This window comes from Hoplias malabaricus, chromosome 14 (genome assembly GCF_029633855.1).
Source record: "Hoplias malabaricus isolate fHopMal1 chromosome 14, fHopMal1.hap1, whole genome shotgun sequence".
NCBI classification, from domain to species: domain Eukaryota; kingdom Metazoa; phylum Chordata; class Actinopteri; order Characiformes; family Erythrinidae; genus Hoplias; species Hoplias malabaricus.
The window spans coordinates 12308375-12321480 of NC_089813.1; the positions used below are offsets into that span (position 1 = coordinate 12308375).

The 13106-nt window shown below is 48.3% G+C and overlaps 1 protein-coding gene and 31 non-coding genes across 32 annotated transcripts in view; 1 reads left to right on the forward strand and 31 right to left on the reverse strand.

Annotated features, from left to right (window-relative positions):
- Positions 1–13106, forward strand: part of LOC136666265 (ninjurin-1-like) — a 226383-nt gene that overhangs the window by 114691 nt on the left and 98586 nt on the right. The gene's annotated exons all lie outside the window — the stretch shown is intronic.
- trnaa-ugc (transfer RNA alanine (anticodon UGC)) lies at positions 219–290 on the reverse strand. The gene has a single exon. It is a non-coding gene; the product is annotated as a tRNA-Ala (tRNA).
- trnaa-cgc (transfer RNA alanine (anticodon CGC)) lies at positions 748–819 on the reverse strand. Its single transcript has one exon. It is a non-coding gene; the product is annotated as a tRNA-Ala (tRNA).
- Positions 1088–1159, reverse strand: trnat-ugu (transfer RNA threonine (anticodon UGU)). Its single transcript has one exon. It is a non-coding gene; the product is annotated as a tRNA-Thr (tRNA).
- Positions 1776–1847, reverse strand: trnaa-ugc (transfer RNA alanine (anticodon UGC)). Its single transcript has one exon. It is a non-coding gene; the product is annotated as a tRNA-Ala (tRNA).
- trnaa-cgc (transfer RNA alanine (anticodon CGC)) lies at positions 2305–2376 on the reverse strand. Its single transcript has one exon. It is a non-coding gene; the product is annotated as a tRNA-Ala (tRNA).
- Positions 2645–2716, reverse strand: trnat-ugu (transfer RNA threonine (anticodon UGU)). The gene has a single exon. It is a non-coding gene; the product is annotated as a tRNA-Thr (tRNA).
- Positions 2921–2992, reverse strand: trnat-cgu (transfer RNA threonine (anticodon CGU)). The gene has a single exon. It is a non-coding gene; the product is annotated as a tRNA-Thr (tRNA).
- On the reverse strand, positions 3333–3404 carry trnaa-ugc (transfer RNA alanine (anticodon UGC)). The gene has a single exon. It is a non-coding gene; the product is annotated as a tRNA-Ala (tRNA).
- On the reverse strand, positions 3862–3933 carry trnaa-cgc (transfer RNA alanine (anticodon CGC)). The gene has a single exon. It is a non-coding gene; the product is annotated as a tRNA-Ala (tRNA).
- trnat-ugu (transfer RNA threonine (anticodon UGU)) lies at positions 4363–4434 on the reverse strand. The gene has a single exon. It is a non-coding gene; the product is annotated as a tRNA-Thr (tRNA).
- On the reverse strand, positions 4639–4710 carry trnat-cgu (transfer RNA threonine (anticodon CGU)). Its single transcript has one exon. It is a non-coding gene; the product is annotated as a tRNA-Thr (tRNA).
- On the reverse strand, positions 5051–5122 carry trnaa-ugc (transfer RNA alanine (anticodon UGC)). The gene has a single exon. It is a non-coding gene; the product is annotated as a tRNA-Ala (tRNA).
- trnav-cac (transfer RNA valine (anticodon CAC)) lies at positions 5580–5651 on the reverse strand. Its single transcript has one exon. It is a non-coding gene; the product is annotated as a tRNA-Val (tRNA).
- trnat-ugu (transfer RNA threonine (anticodon UGU)) lies at positions 5920–5991 on the reverse strand. Its single transcript has one exon. It is a non-coding gene; the product is annotated as a tRNA-Thr (tRNA).
- Positions 6196–6267, reverse strand: trnat-cgu (transfer RNA threonine (anticodon CGU)). Its single transcript has one exon. It is a non-coding gene; the product is annotated as a tRNA-Thr (tRNA).
- trnaa-ugc (transfer RNA alanine (anticodon UGC)) lies at positions 6608–6679 on the reverse strand. Its single transcript has one exon. It is a non-coding gene; the product is annotated as a tRNA-Ala (tRNA).
- Positions 7137–7208, reverse strand: trnaa-cgc (transfer RNA alanine (anticodon CGC)). Its single transcript has one exon. It is a non-coding gene; the product is annotated as a tRNA-Ala (tRNA).
- Positions 7638–7709, reverse strand: trnat-ugu (transfer RNA threonine (anticodon UGU)). The gene has a single exon. It is a non-coding gene; the product is annotated as a tRNA-Thr (tRNA).
- On the reverse strand, positions 7914–7985 carry trnat-cgu (transfer RNA threonine (anticodon CGU)). The gene has a single exon. It is a non-coding gene; the product is annotated as a tRNA-Thr (tRNA).
- On the reverse strand, positions 8326–8397 carry trnaa-ugc (transfer RNA alanine (anticodon UGC)). The gene has a single exon. It is a non-coding gene; the product is annotated as a tRNA-Ala (tRNA).
- trnaa-cgc (transfer RNA alanine (anticodon CGC)) lies at positions 8855–8926 on the reverse strand. Its single transcript has one exon. It is a non-coding gene; the product is annotated as a tRNA-Ala (tRNA).
- Positions 9195–9266, reverse strand: trnat-ugu (transfer RNA threonine (anticodon UGU)). The gene has a single exon. It is a non-coding gene; the product is annotated as a tRNA-Thr (tRNA).
- trnat-cgu (transfer RNA threonine (anticodon CGU)) lies at positions 9471–9542 on the reverse strand. Its single transcript has one exon. It is a non-coding gene; the product is annotated as a tRNA-Thr (tRNA).
- On the reverse strand, positions 9883–9954 carry trnaa-ugc (transfer RNA alanine (anticodon UGC)). The gene has a single exon. It is a non-coding gene; the product is annotated as a tRNA-Ala (tRNA).
- On the reverse strand, positions 10412–10483 carry trnaa-cgc (transfer RNA alanine (anticodon CGC)). Its single transcript has one exon. It is a non-coding gene; the product is annotated as a tRNA-Ala (tRNA).
- Positions 10913–10984, reverse strand: trnat-ugu (transfer RNA threonine (anticodon UGU)). The gene has a single exon. It is a non-coding gene; the product is annotated as a tRNA-Thr (tRNA).
- trnat-cgu (transfer RNA threonine (anticodon CGU)) lies at positions 11189–11260 on the reverse strand. The gene has a single exon. It is a non-coding gene; the product is annotated as a tRNA-Thr (tRNA).
- Positions 11601–11672, reverse strand: trnaa-ugc (transfer RNA alanine (anticodon UGC)). The gene has a single exon. It is a non-coding gene; the product is annotated as a tRNA-Ala (tRNA).
- On the reverse strand, positions 12130–12201 carry trnaa-cgc (transfer RNA alanine (anticodon CGC)). The gene has a single exon. It is a non-coding gene; the product is annotated as a tRNA-Ala (tRNA).
- Positions 12470–12541, reverse strand: trnat-ugu (transfer RNA threonine (anticodon UGU)). The gene has a single exon. It is a non-coding gene; the product is annotated as a tRNA-Thr (tRNA).
- trnat-cgu (transfer RNA threonine (anticodon CGU)) lies at positions 12746–12817 on the reverse strand. Its single transcript has one exon. It is a non-coding gene; the product is annotated as a tRNA-Thr (tRNA).

Consider the following 13106-nt stretch of genomic DNA (forward strand, 5'->3'; position numbering starts at 1 on the left):
CTGTATCGCGGAGCTACATCTCCAGTGCTTGCCACGATGATGAATAGGAGAAAGGACTATGCTAAGGAGGTGCCCTGTAAACAAGCACATGCTAGGTTGGACTTGTTAACAGGAAGCAGCACATGCATGCTTCAGAACGTTGAGGGATACGAGCGGACGATGTCTGCGTTGCGCGTTACAATTAACCATAAAGCAGATGCACGGCTGACCAAACAGCATGGAGATGCAGGGGATCGAACCCTGGACCTCATACATGCAAAGCATGCGCTCTACCACTGAGCTACATCCCCAACTGGCAAACGGTTGGGCTGCATGAACTGTGAGCTAATGTCGGAGCTCAAGTAATTCTTAATTCTCCTAAGAAATCTGACAAGTAGGCTAGAGGCATTTTAGGTGTGTTTTATTTTTCTTTCTCTTTCCGCCACCTTAAAAAATTCATGGGCAGGGATCAAAGTCAGGATCTTAGCTTGACAAGTAAGACGTCTTATGACTTGGCCATCGTGCGTCCGGTTGTAACATCTAACTAGGCAGGACCCTTAGGGCAAATCTGTCTCTAAGAAGCTGAAGGAAAAAAAAAAACACCACAAAATTCTTACACAGGTAAATGATGAAGCCTGCTAAGAGGAATGAGAGTTCTGGCGCTCTAAGAAAATAATGCTGTAGGGGCAGAGAACGCTTTGTTCGAGGTTGCCATAACAGCGGGCAACCTTTGCACTGCCGGGTTCTCCATACATAAAGCTGCCTGCTTGGAGATGCTGGGGATTGAACCCAGGACCTCATACATGCGAAGCATGCGCTCTACCACTGAGCTACATCCCCTGTACGGGGCGTGAGAGAGGATAAAACCAGGGAAAGTACGCCGAGACGCAGGGGAGTGAAGGTTGCACGGCATGCGTGCAGAGCACTCCGTCTAGAGCTGAGGGGTTTGGTTTTATTTCTATCTTTTTTTTTATTTTTTACACCTCAAGAGACATGTGCGTGAACTGCACTGGCTGGAGTTACGGCTGAGGCAAAGTCTTCTTCTTACAACAACTGTTATTGCTACGTAGGCTTTTGTTTCCGTTTCTCGGCATGCGTTCTTTAAAAAAGGCACGAACGGGAATTGAACCCGTGATCTTCGGTTTACAAGACCGACGCCTTGCCACTTGGCCACCGCGCCCTGGCCTGTGCTCATTCTTTGTGCGGAAAATTTGGGACAACCAAACGGCACCTTCCTGCCTAGCAGACGGAAGAACGAAGCTGCAAAACGCAGCAAAGGTCACGGAGATTTCACTCGCGCTTTTGCCAAACTGCTACGTCTGTATCGGAACGCAGAGTTTTTCAGAACAGCGTTGGCTTATGGTCCCCATCCATGTCAAAGGAAAGGCACGGACGGGGGTTGAACCCATGATCTTCGGTTTACTAGACCGACGCCTTGCCACTTGGCCACCATGCCTAGCGTAAACGGTGATGAGCCGGCTCGAAGCTGCATATTTCAAATAGCTTTTTAAAACACGAAACTGACATTCTTTTTACGCTGGACACTGAACCCAAGACCTCAAACATGCAGTGAATGTGCTGTATCGCGGAGCTACATCTCCAGTGCTTGCCACGATGATGAATAGGAGAAAGGACTATGCTAAGGAGGTGCCCTGTAAACAAGCACATGCTAGGTTGGACTTGTTAACAGGAAGCAGCACATGCATGCTTCAGAACGTTGAGGGATACGAGCGGACGATGTCTGCGTTGCGCGTTACAATTAACCATAAAGCAGATGCACGGCTGACCAAACAGCATGGAGATTCAGGGGATCGAACCCTGGACCTCATACATGCAAAGCATGCGCTCTACCACTGAGCTACATCCCCAACTGGCAAACGGTTGGGCTGCATGAACTGTGAGCTAATGTCGGAGCTCAAGTAATTCTTAATTCTCCTAAGAAATCTGACAAGTACGCTAGAGGCATTTTAGGTGTGTTTTATTTTTCTTTCTCTTTCCGCCACCTTAAAAAATTCATGGGCAGGGATCAAAGTCAGGATCTTAGCTTGACAAGTAAGACGTCTTATGACTTGGCCATCGTGCGTCCGGTTGTAACATCTAACTAGGCAGGACCCTTAGGGCAAATCTGTCTCTAAGAAGCTGAAGGAAAAAAAAAAACACCACAAAATTCTTACACAGGTAAATGATGAAGCCTGCTAAGAGGAATGAGAGTTCTGGCGCTCTAAGAAAATAATGCTGTAGGGGCAGAGAACGCTTTGTTCGAGGTTGCCATAACAGCGGGCAACCTTTGCACTGCCGGGTTCTCCATACATAAAGCTGCCTGCTTGGAGATGCTGGGGATTGAACCCAGGACCTCATACATGCGAAGCATGCGCTCTACCACTGAGCTACATCCCCTGTACGGGGCGTGAGAGAGGATAAAACCAGGGAAAGTACGCCGAGACGCAGGGGAGTGAAGGTTGCACGGCATGCGTGCAGAGCACTCCGTCTAGAGCTGAGGGGTTTGGTTTTATTTCTATCTTTTTTTTTATTTTTTACACCTCAAGAGACATGTGCGTGAACTGCACTGGCTGGAGTTACGGCTGAGGCAAAGTCTTCTTCTTACAACAACTGTTATTGCTACGTAGGCTTTTGTTTCCGTTTCTCGGCATGCGTTCTTTAAAAAAGGCACGAACGGGAATTGAACCCGTGATCTTCGGTTTACAAGACCGACGCCTTGCCACTTGGCCACCGCGCCCTGGCCTGTGCTCATTCTTTGTGCGGAAAATTTGGGACAACCAAACGGCACCTTCCTGCCTAGCAGACGGAAGAACGAAGCTGCAAAACGCAGCAAAGGTCACGGAGATTTCACTCGCGCTTTTGCCAAACTGCTACGTCTGTATCGGAACGCAGAGTTTTTCAGAACAGCGTTGGCTTATGGTCCCCATCCATGTCAAAGGAAAGGCACGGACGGGGGTTGAACCCATGATCTTCGGTTTACGAGACCGACGCCTTGCCACTTGGCCACCATGCCTAGCGTAAACGGTGATGAGCCGGCTCGAAGCTGCATATTTCAAATAGCTTTTTAAAACACGAAACTGACATTCTTTTTACGCTGGACACTGAACCCAAGACCTCAAACATGCAGTGAATGTGCTGTATCGCGGAGCTACATCTCCAGTGCTTGCCACGATGATGAATAGGAGAAAGGACTATGCTAAGGAGGTGCCCTGTAAACAAGCACATGCTAGGTTGGACTTGTTAACAGGAAGCAGCACATGTATGCTTCAGAACGTTGAGGGATACGAGCGGACGATGTCTGCGTTGCGCGTTACAATTAACCATAAAGCAGATGCACGGCTGACCAAACAGCATGGAGATGCAGGGGATCGAACCCTGGACCTCATACATGCAAAGCATGCGCTCTACCACTGAGCTACATCCCCAACTGGCAAACGGTTGGGCTGCATGAACTGTGAGCTAATGTCGGAGCTCAAGTAATTCTTAATTCTCCTAAGAAATCTGACAAGTAGGCTAGAGGCATTTTAGGTGTGTTTTATTTTTCTTTCTCTTTCCGCCACCTTAAAAAATTCATGGGCAGGGATCAAAGTCAGGATCTTAGCTTGACAAGTAAGACGTCTTATGACTTGGCCATCGTGCGTCCGGTTGTAACATCTAACTAGGCAGGACCCTTAGGGCAAATCTGTCTCTAAGAAGCTGAAGGAAAAAAAAAAACACCACAAAATTCTTACACAGGTAAATGATGAAGCATGCTAAGAGGAATGAGAGTTCTGGCGCTCTAAGAAAATAATGCTGTAGGGGCAGAGAACGCTTTGTTCGAGGTTGCCATAACAGCGGGCAACCTTTGCACTGCCGGGTTCTCCATACATAAAGCTGCCTGCTTGGAGATGCTGGGGATTGAACCCAGGACCTCATACATGCGAAGCATGCGCTCTACCACTGAGCTACATCCCCTGTACGGGGCGTGAGAGAGGATAAAACCAGGGAAAGTACGCCGAGACGCAGGGGAGTGAAGGTTGCACGGCATGCGTGCAAAGCACTCCGTCTAGAGCTGAGGGGTTTGGTTTTATTTCTATCTTTTTTTTTATTTTTTACACCTCAAGAGACATGTGCGTGAACTGCACTGTGAGAGAGGATAAAACCAGGGAAAGTACGCCGAGACGCAGGGGAGTGAAGGTTGCACGGCATGCGTGCAAAGCACTCCGTCTAGAGCTGAGGGGTTTGGTTTTATTTCTATCTTTTTTTTTATTTTTTACACCTCAAGAGACATGTGCGTGAACTGCACTGGCTGGAGTTACGGCTGAGGCAAAGTCTTCTTCTTACAACAACTGTTATTGCTACGTAGGCTTTTGTTTCCGTTTCTCGGCATGCGTTCTTTAAAAAAGGCACGAACGGGAATTGAACCCGTGATCTTCGGTTTACAAGACCGACGCCTTGCCACTTGGCCACCGCGCCCTGGCCTGTGCTCATTCTTTGTGCGGAAAATTTGGGACAACCAAACGGCACCTTCCTGCCTAGCAGACGGAAGAACGAAGCTGCAAAACGCAGCAAAGGTCACGGAGATTTCACTCGCGCTTTTGCCAAACTGCTACGTCTGTATCGGAACGCAGAGTTTTTCAGAACAGCGTTGGCTTATGGTCCCCATCCATGTCAAAGGAAAGGCACGGACGGGGGTTGAACCCATGATCTTCGGTTTACGAGACCGACGCCTTGCCACTTGGCCACCATGCCTAGCGTAAACGGTGGTGAGCCGGCTCGGAGCTGCATATTTCAAATAGCTTTTTAAAACACGAAACTGACATTCTTTTTACGCTGGACACTGAACCCAAGACCTCACACATGCAGTGAATGTGCTGTATCGCGGAGCTACATCTCCAGTGCTTGCCACGATGATGAATAGGAGAAAGGACTATGCTAAGGAGGTGCCCTGTAAACAAGCACATGCTAGGTTGGACTTGTTAACAGGAAGCAGCACATGTATGCTTCAGAACGTTGAGGGATACGAGCGGACGATGTCTGCGTTGCGCGTTACAATTAACCATAAAGCAGATGCACGGCTGACCAAACAGCATGGAGATGCAGGGGATCGAACCCTGGACCTCATACATGCAAAGCATGCGCTCTACCACTGAGCTACATCCCCAACTGGCAAACGGTTGGGCTGCATGAACTGTGAGCTAATGTCGGAGCTCAAGTAATTCTTAATTCTCCTAAGAAATCTGACAAGTAGGCTAGAGGCATTTTAGGTGTGTTTTATTTTTCTTTCTCTTTCCGCCACCTTAAAAAATTCATGGGCAGGGATCAAAGTCAGGATCTTAGCTTGACAAGTAAGACGTCTTATGACTTGGCCATCGTGCGTCCGGTTGTAACATCTAACTAGGCAGGACCCTTAGGGCAAATCTGTCTCTAAGAAGCTGAAGGAAAAAAAAAAACACCACAAAATTCTTACACAGGTAAATGATGAAGCATGCTAAGAGGAATGAGAGTTCTGGCGCTCTAAGAAAATAATGCTGTAGGGGCAAAGAACGCTTTGTTCGAGGTTGCCATAACAGCGGGCAACCTTTGCACTGCCGGGTTCTCCATACATAAAGCTGCCTGCTTGGAGATGCTGGGGATTGAACCCAGGACCTCATACATGTGAAGCATGCGCTCTACCACTGAGCTACATCCCCTGTACGGGGCGTGAGAGAGGATAAAACCAGGGAAAGTACGCCGAGACGCAGGGGAGTGAAGGTTGCACGGCATGCGTGCAAAGCACTCCGTCTAGAGCTGAGGGGTTTGGTTTTATTTCTATCTTTTTTTTTATTTTTTACACCTCAAGAGACATGTGCGTGAACTGCACTGGCTGGAGTTACGGCTGAGGCAAAGTCTTCTTCTTACAACAACTGTTATTGCTACGTAGGCTTTTGTTTCCGTTTCTCGACATGCGTTCTTTAAAAAAGGCACGAACGGGAATTGAACCCGTGATCTTCGGTTTACAAGACCGACGCCTTGCCACTTGGCCACCGCGCCCTGGCCTGTGCTCATTCTTTGTGCGGAAAATTTGGGACAACCAAACGGCACCTTCCTGCCTAGCAGACGGAAGAACGAAGCTGCAAAACGCAGCAAAGGTCAAGGAGATTTCACTCTCGCTTTTGCCAAACTGCTACGTCTGTATCGGAACGCAGAGTTTTTCAGAACAGCGTTGGCTTATGGTCCCCATCCATGTCAAAGGAAAGGCACGGACGGGGGTTGAACCCATGATCTTCGGTTTACGAGACCGACGCCTTGCCACTTGGCCACCATGCCTAGCGTAAACGGTGATGAGCCGGCTCGAAGCTGCATATTTCAAATAGCTTTTTAAAACACGAAACTGACATTCTTTTTACGCTGGACACTGAACCCAAGACCTCACACATGCAGTGAATGTGCTGTATCGCGGAGCTACATCTCCAGTGCTTGCCACGATGATGAATAGGAGAAAGGACTATGCTAAGGAGGTGCCCTGTAAACAAGCACATGCTAGGTTGGACTTGTTAACAGGAAGCAGCACATGTATGCTTCAGAATGTTGAGGGATACGAGCGGACGATGTCTGCGTTGCGCGTTACAATTAACCATAAAGCAGATGCACGGCTGACCAAACAGCATGGAGATGCAGGGGATCGAACCCTGGACCTCATACATGCAAAGCATGCGCTCTACCACTGAGCTACATCCCCAACTGGCAAACGGTTGGGCTGCATGAACTGTGAGCTAATGTCGGAGCTCAAGTAATTCTTAATTCTCCTAAGAAATCTGACAAGTAGGCTAGAGGCATTTTAGGTGTGTTTTATTTTTCTTTCTCTTTCCGCCACCTTAAAAAATTCATGGGCAGGGATCAAAGTCAGGATCTTAGCTTGACAAGTAAGACGTCTTATGACTTGGCCATCGTGCGTCCGGTTGTAACATCTAACTAGGCAGGACCCTTAGGGCAAATCTGTCTCTAAGAAGCTGAAGGAAAAAAAAAAACACCACAAAATTCTTACACAGGTAAATGATGAAGCATGCTAAGAGGAATGAGAGTTCTGGCGCTCTAAGAAAATAATGCTGTAGGGGCAGAGAACGCTTTGTTCGAGGTTGCCATAACAGCGGGCAACCTTTGCACTGCCGGGTTCTCCATACATAAAGCTGCCTGCTTGGAGATGCTGGGGATTGAACCCAGGACCTCATACATGCGAAGCATGCGCTCTACCACTGAGCTACATCCCCTGTACGGGGCGTGAGAGAGGATAAAACCAGGGAAAGTACGCCGAGACGCAGGGGAGTGAAGGTTGCACGGCATGCGTGCAAAGCACTCCGTCTAGAGCTGAGGGGTTTGGTTTTATTTCTATCTTTTTTTTTATTTTTTACACCTCAAGAGACATGTGTGTGAACTGCACTGTGAGAGAGGATAAAACCAGGGAAAGTACGCCGAGACGCAGGGGAGTGAAGGTTGCACGGCATGCGTGCAAAGCACTCCGTCTAGAGCTGAGGGGTTTGGTTTTATTTCTATCTTTTTTTTTATTTTTTACACCTCAAGAGACATGTGCGTGAACTGCACTGGCTGGAGTTACGGCTGAGGCAAAGTCTTCTTCTTACAACAACTGTTATTGCTACGTAGGCTTTTGTTTCCGTTTCTCGGCATGCGTTCTTTAAAAAAGGCACGAACGGGAATTGAACCCGTGATCTTCGGTTTACAAGACCGACGCCTTGCCACTTGGCCACCGCGCCCTGGCCTGTGCTCATTCTTTGTGCGGAAAATTTGGGACAACCAAACGGCACCTTCCTGCCTAGCAGACGGAAGAACGAAGCTGCAAAACGCAGCAAAGGTCACGGAGATTTCACTCGCGCTTTTGCCAAACTGCTACGTCTGTATCGGAACGCAGAGTTTTTCAGAACAGCGTTGGCTTATGGTCCCCATCCATGTCAAAGGAAAGGCACGGACGGGGGTTGAACCCATGATCTTCGGTTTACGAGACCGACGCCTTGCCACTTGGCCACCATGCCTAGCGTAAACGGTGGTGAGCCGGCTCGAAGCTGCATATTTCAAATAGCTTTTTAAAACACGAAACTGACATTCTTTTTACGCTGGACACTGAACCCAAGACCTCACACATGCAGTGAATGTGCTGTATCGCGGAGCTACATCTCCAGTGCTTGCCACGATGATGAATAGGAGAAAGGACTATGCTAAGGAGGTGCCCTGTAAACAAGCACATGCTAGGTTGGACTTGTTAACAGGAAGCAGCACATGTATGCTTCAGAACGTTGAGGGATACGAGCGGACGATGTCTGCGTTGCGCGTTACAATTAACCATAAAGCAGATGCACGGCTGACCAAACAGCATGGAGATGCAGGGGATCGAACCCTGGACCTCATACATGCAAAGCATGCGCTCTACCACTGAGCTACATCCCCAACTGGCAAACGGTTGGGCTGCATGAACTGTGAGCTAATGTCGGAGCTCAAGTAATTCTTAATTCTCCTAAGAAATCTGACAAGTAGGCTAGAGGCATTTTAGGTGTGTTTTATTTTTCTTTCTCTTTCCGCCACCTTAAAAAATTCATGGGCAGGGATCAAAGTCAGGATCTTAGCTTGACAAGTAAGACGTCTTATGACTTGGCCATCGTGCGTCCGGTTGTAACATCTAACTAGGCAGGACCCTTAGGGCAAATCTGTCTCTAAGAAGCTGAAGGAAAAAAAAAAACACCACAAAATTCTTACACAGGTAAATGATGAAGCATGCTAAGAGGAATGAGAGTTCTGGCGCTCTAAGAAAATAATGCTGTAGGGGCAGAGAACGCTTTGTTCGAGGTTGCCATAACAGCGGGCAACCTTTGCACTGCCGGGTTCTCCATACATAAAGCTGCCTGCTTGGAGATGCTGGGGATTGAACCCAGGACCTCATACATGCGAAGCATGCGCTCTACCACTGAGCTACATCCCCTGTACGGGGCGTGAGAGAGGATAAAACCAGGGAAAGTACGCCGAGACGCAGGGGAGTGAAGGTTGCACGGCATGCGTGCAAAGCACTCCGTCTAGAGCTGAGGGGTTTGGTTTTATTTCTATCTTTTTTTTTATTTTTTACACCTCAAGAGACATGTGCGTGAACTGCACTGGCTGGAGTTACGGCTGAGGCAAAGTCTTCTTCTTACAACAACTGTTATTGCTACGTAGGCTTTTGTTTCCGTTTCTCGGCATGCGTTCTTTAAAAAAGGCACGAACGGGAATTGAACCCGTGATCTTCGGTTTACAAGACCGACGCCTTGCCACTTGGCCACCGCGCCCTGGCCTGTGCTCATTCTTTGTGCGGAAAATTTGGGACAACCAAACGGCACCTTCCTGCCTAGCAGACGGAAGAACGAAGCTGCAAAACGCAGCAAAGGTCAAGGAGATTTCACTCTCGCTTTTGCCAAACTGCTACGTCTGTATCGGAACGCAGAGTTTTTCAGAACAGCGTTGGCTTATGGTCCCCATCCATGTCAAAGGAAAGGCACGGACGGGGGTTGAACCCATGATCTTCGGTTTACGAGACCGACGCCTTGCCACTTGGCCACCATGCCTAGCGTAAACGGTGATGAGCCGGCTCGAAGCTGCATATTTCAAATAGCTTTTTAAAACACGAAACTGACATTCTTTTTACGCTGGACACTGAACCCAAGACCTCACACATGCAGTGAATGTGCTGTATCGCGGAGCTACATCTCCAGTGCTTGCCACGATGATGAATAGGAGAAAGGACTATGCTAAGGAGGTGCCCTGTAAACAAGCACATGCTAGGTTGGACTTGTTAACAGGAAGCAGCACATGTATGCTTCAGAACGTTGAGGGATACGAGCGGACGATGTCTGCGTTGCGCGTTACAATTAACCATAAAGCAGATGCACGGCTGACCAAACAGCATGGAGATGCAGGGGATCGAACCCTGGACCTCATACATGCAAAGCATGTGCTCTACCACTGAGCTACATCCCCAACTGGTAAACGGTTGGGCTGCATGAACTGTGAGCTAATGTCGGAGCTCAAGTAATTCTTAATTCTCCTAAGAAATCTGACAAGTAGGCTAGAGGCATTTTAGGTGTGTTTTATTTTTCTTTCTCTTTCCGCCACCTTAAAAAATTCATGGGCAGGGATCAAAGTCAGGATCTTAGCTTGACAAGTAAGACGTCTTATGACTTGGCCATCGTGCGTCCGGTTGTAACATCTAACTAGGCAGGACCCTTAGGGCAAATCTGTCTCTAAGAAGCTGAAGGAAAAAAAAAAACACCACAAAATTCTTACACAGGTAAATGATGAAGCATGCTAAGAGGAATGAGAGTTCTGGCGCTCTAAGAAAATAATGCTGTAGGGGCAGAGAACGCTTTGTTCGAGGTTGCCATAACAGCGGGCAACCTTTGCACTGCCGGGTTCTCCATACATAAAGCTGCCTGCTTGGAGATGCTGGGGATTGAACCCAGGACCTCATACATGCGAAGCATGCGCTCTACCACTGAGCTACATCCCCTGTACGGGGCGTGAGAGAGGATAAAACCAGGGAAAGTACGCCGAGACGCAGGGGAGTGAAGGTTGCACGGCATGCGTGCAAAGCACTCCGTCTAGAGCTGAGGGGTTTGGTTTTATTTCTATCTTTTTTTTTATTTTTTACACCTCAAGAGACATGTGTGTGAACTGCACTGTGAGAGAGGATAAAACCAGGGAAAGTACGCCGAGACGCAGGGGAGTGAAGGTTGCACGGCATGCGTGCAAAGCACTCCGTCTAGAGCTGAGGGGTTTGGTTTTATTTCTATCTTTTTTTTTATTTTTTACACCTCAAGAGACATGTGCGTGAACTGCACTGGCTGGAGTTACGGCTGAGGCAAAGTCTTCTTCTTACAACAACTGTTATTGCTACGTAGGCTTTTGTTTCCGTTTCTCGGCATGCGTTCTTTAAAAAAGGCACGAACGGGAATTGAACCCGTGATCTTCGGTTTACAAGACCGACGCCTTGCCACTTGGCCACCGCGCCCTGGCCTGTGCTCATTCTTTGTGCGGAAAATTTGGGACAACCAAACGGCACCTTCCTGCCTAGCAGACGGAAGAACGAAGCTGCAAAACGCAGCAAAGGTCACGGAGATTTCACTCGCGCTTTTGCCAAACTGCTACGTCTGTATCGGAACGCAGAGTTTTTCAGAACAGCGTTGGCTTATGGTCCCCATCCATGTCAAAGGAAAGGCACGGACGGGGGTTGAACCCATGATCTTCGGTTTACGAGACCGACGCCTTGCCACTTGGCCACCATGCCTAGCGTAAACGGTGGTGAGCCGGCTCGAAGCTGCATATTTCAAATAGCTTTTTAAAACACGAAACTGACATTCTTTTTACGCTGGACACTGAACCCAAGACCTCACACATGCAGTGAATGTGCTGTATCGCGGAGCTACATCTCCAGTGCTTGCCACGATGATGAATAGGAGAAAGGACTATGCTAAGGAGGTGCCCTGTAAACAAGCACATGCTAGGTTGGACTTGTTAACAGGAAGCAGCACATGTATGCTTCAGAACGTTGAGGGATACGAGCGGACGATGTCTGCGTTGCGCGTTACAATTAACCATAAAGCAGATGCACGGCTGACCAAACAGCATGGAGATGCAGGGGATCGAACCCTGGACCTCATACATGCAAAGCATGCGCTCTACCACTGAGCTACATCCCCAACTGGCAAACGGTTGGGCTGCATGAACTGTGAGCTAATGTCGGAGCTCAAGTAATTCTTAATTCTCCTAAGAAATCTGACAAGTAGGCTAGAGGCATTTTAGGTGTGTTTTATTTTTCTTTCTCTTTCCGCCACCTTAAAAAATTCATGGGCAGGGATCAAAGTCAGGATCTTAGCTTGACAAGTAAGACGTCTTATGACTTGGCCATCGTGCGTCCGGTTGTAACATCTAACTAGGCAGGACCCTTAGGGCAAATCTGTCTCTAAGAAGCTGAAGGAAAAAAAAAAACACCACAAAATTCTTACACAGGTAAATGATGAAGCATGCTAAGAGGAATGAGAGTTCTGGCGCTCTAAGAAAATAATGCTGTAGGGGCAGAGAACGCTTTGTTCGAGGTTGCCATAACAGCGGGCAACCTTTGCACTGCCGGGTTCTCCATACATAAAGCTGCCTGCTTGGAGATGCTGGGGATTGAACCCAGGACCTCATACATGCGAAGCATGCGCTCTACCACTGAGCTACATCCCCTGTACGGGGCGTGAGAGAGGATAAAACCAGGGAAAGTACGCCGAGACGCAGGGGAGTGAAGGTTGCACGGCATGCGTGCAAAGCACTCCGTCTAGAGCTGAGGGGTTTGGTTTTATTTCTATCTTTTTTTTTATTTTTTACACCTCAAGAGACATGTGCGTGAACTGCACTGGCTGGAGTTACGGCTGAGGCAAAGTCTTCTTCTTACAACAACTGTTATTGCTACGTAGGCTTTTGTTTCCGTTTCTCGGCATGCGTTCTTTAAAAAAGGCACGAACGGGAATTGAACCCGTGATCTTCGGTTTACAAGACCGACGCCTTGCCACTTGGCCACCGCGCCCTGGCCTGTGCTCATTCTTTGTGCGGAAAATTTGGGACAACCAAACGGCACCTTCCTGCCTAGCAGACGGAAGAACGAAGCTGCAAAACGCAGCAAAGGTCAAGGAGATTTCACTCTCGCTTTTGCCAAACTGCTACGTCTGTATCGGAACGCAGAGTTTTTCAGAACAGCGTTGGCTTATGGTCCCCATCCATGTCAAAGGAAAGGCACGGACGGGGGTTGAACCCATGATCTTCGGTTTACGAGACCGACGCCTTGCCACTTGGCCACCATGCCTAGCGTAAACGGTGATGAGCCGGCTCGAAGCTGCATATTTCAAATAGCTTTTTAAAACACGAAACTGACATTCTTTTTACGCTGGACACTGAACCCAAGACCTCACACATGCAGTGAATGTGCTGTATCGCGGAGCTACATCTCCAGTGCTTGCCACGATGATGAATAGGAGAAAGGACTATGCTAAGGAGGTGCCCTGTAAACAAGCACATGCTAGGTTGGACTTGTTAACAGGAAGCAGCACATGTATGCTTCAGAACGTTGAGGGATACGAGCGGACGATGTCTGC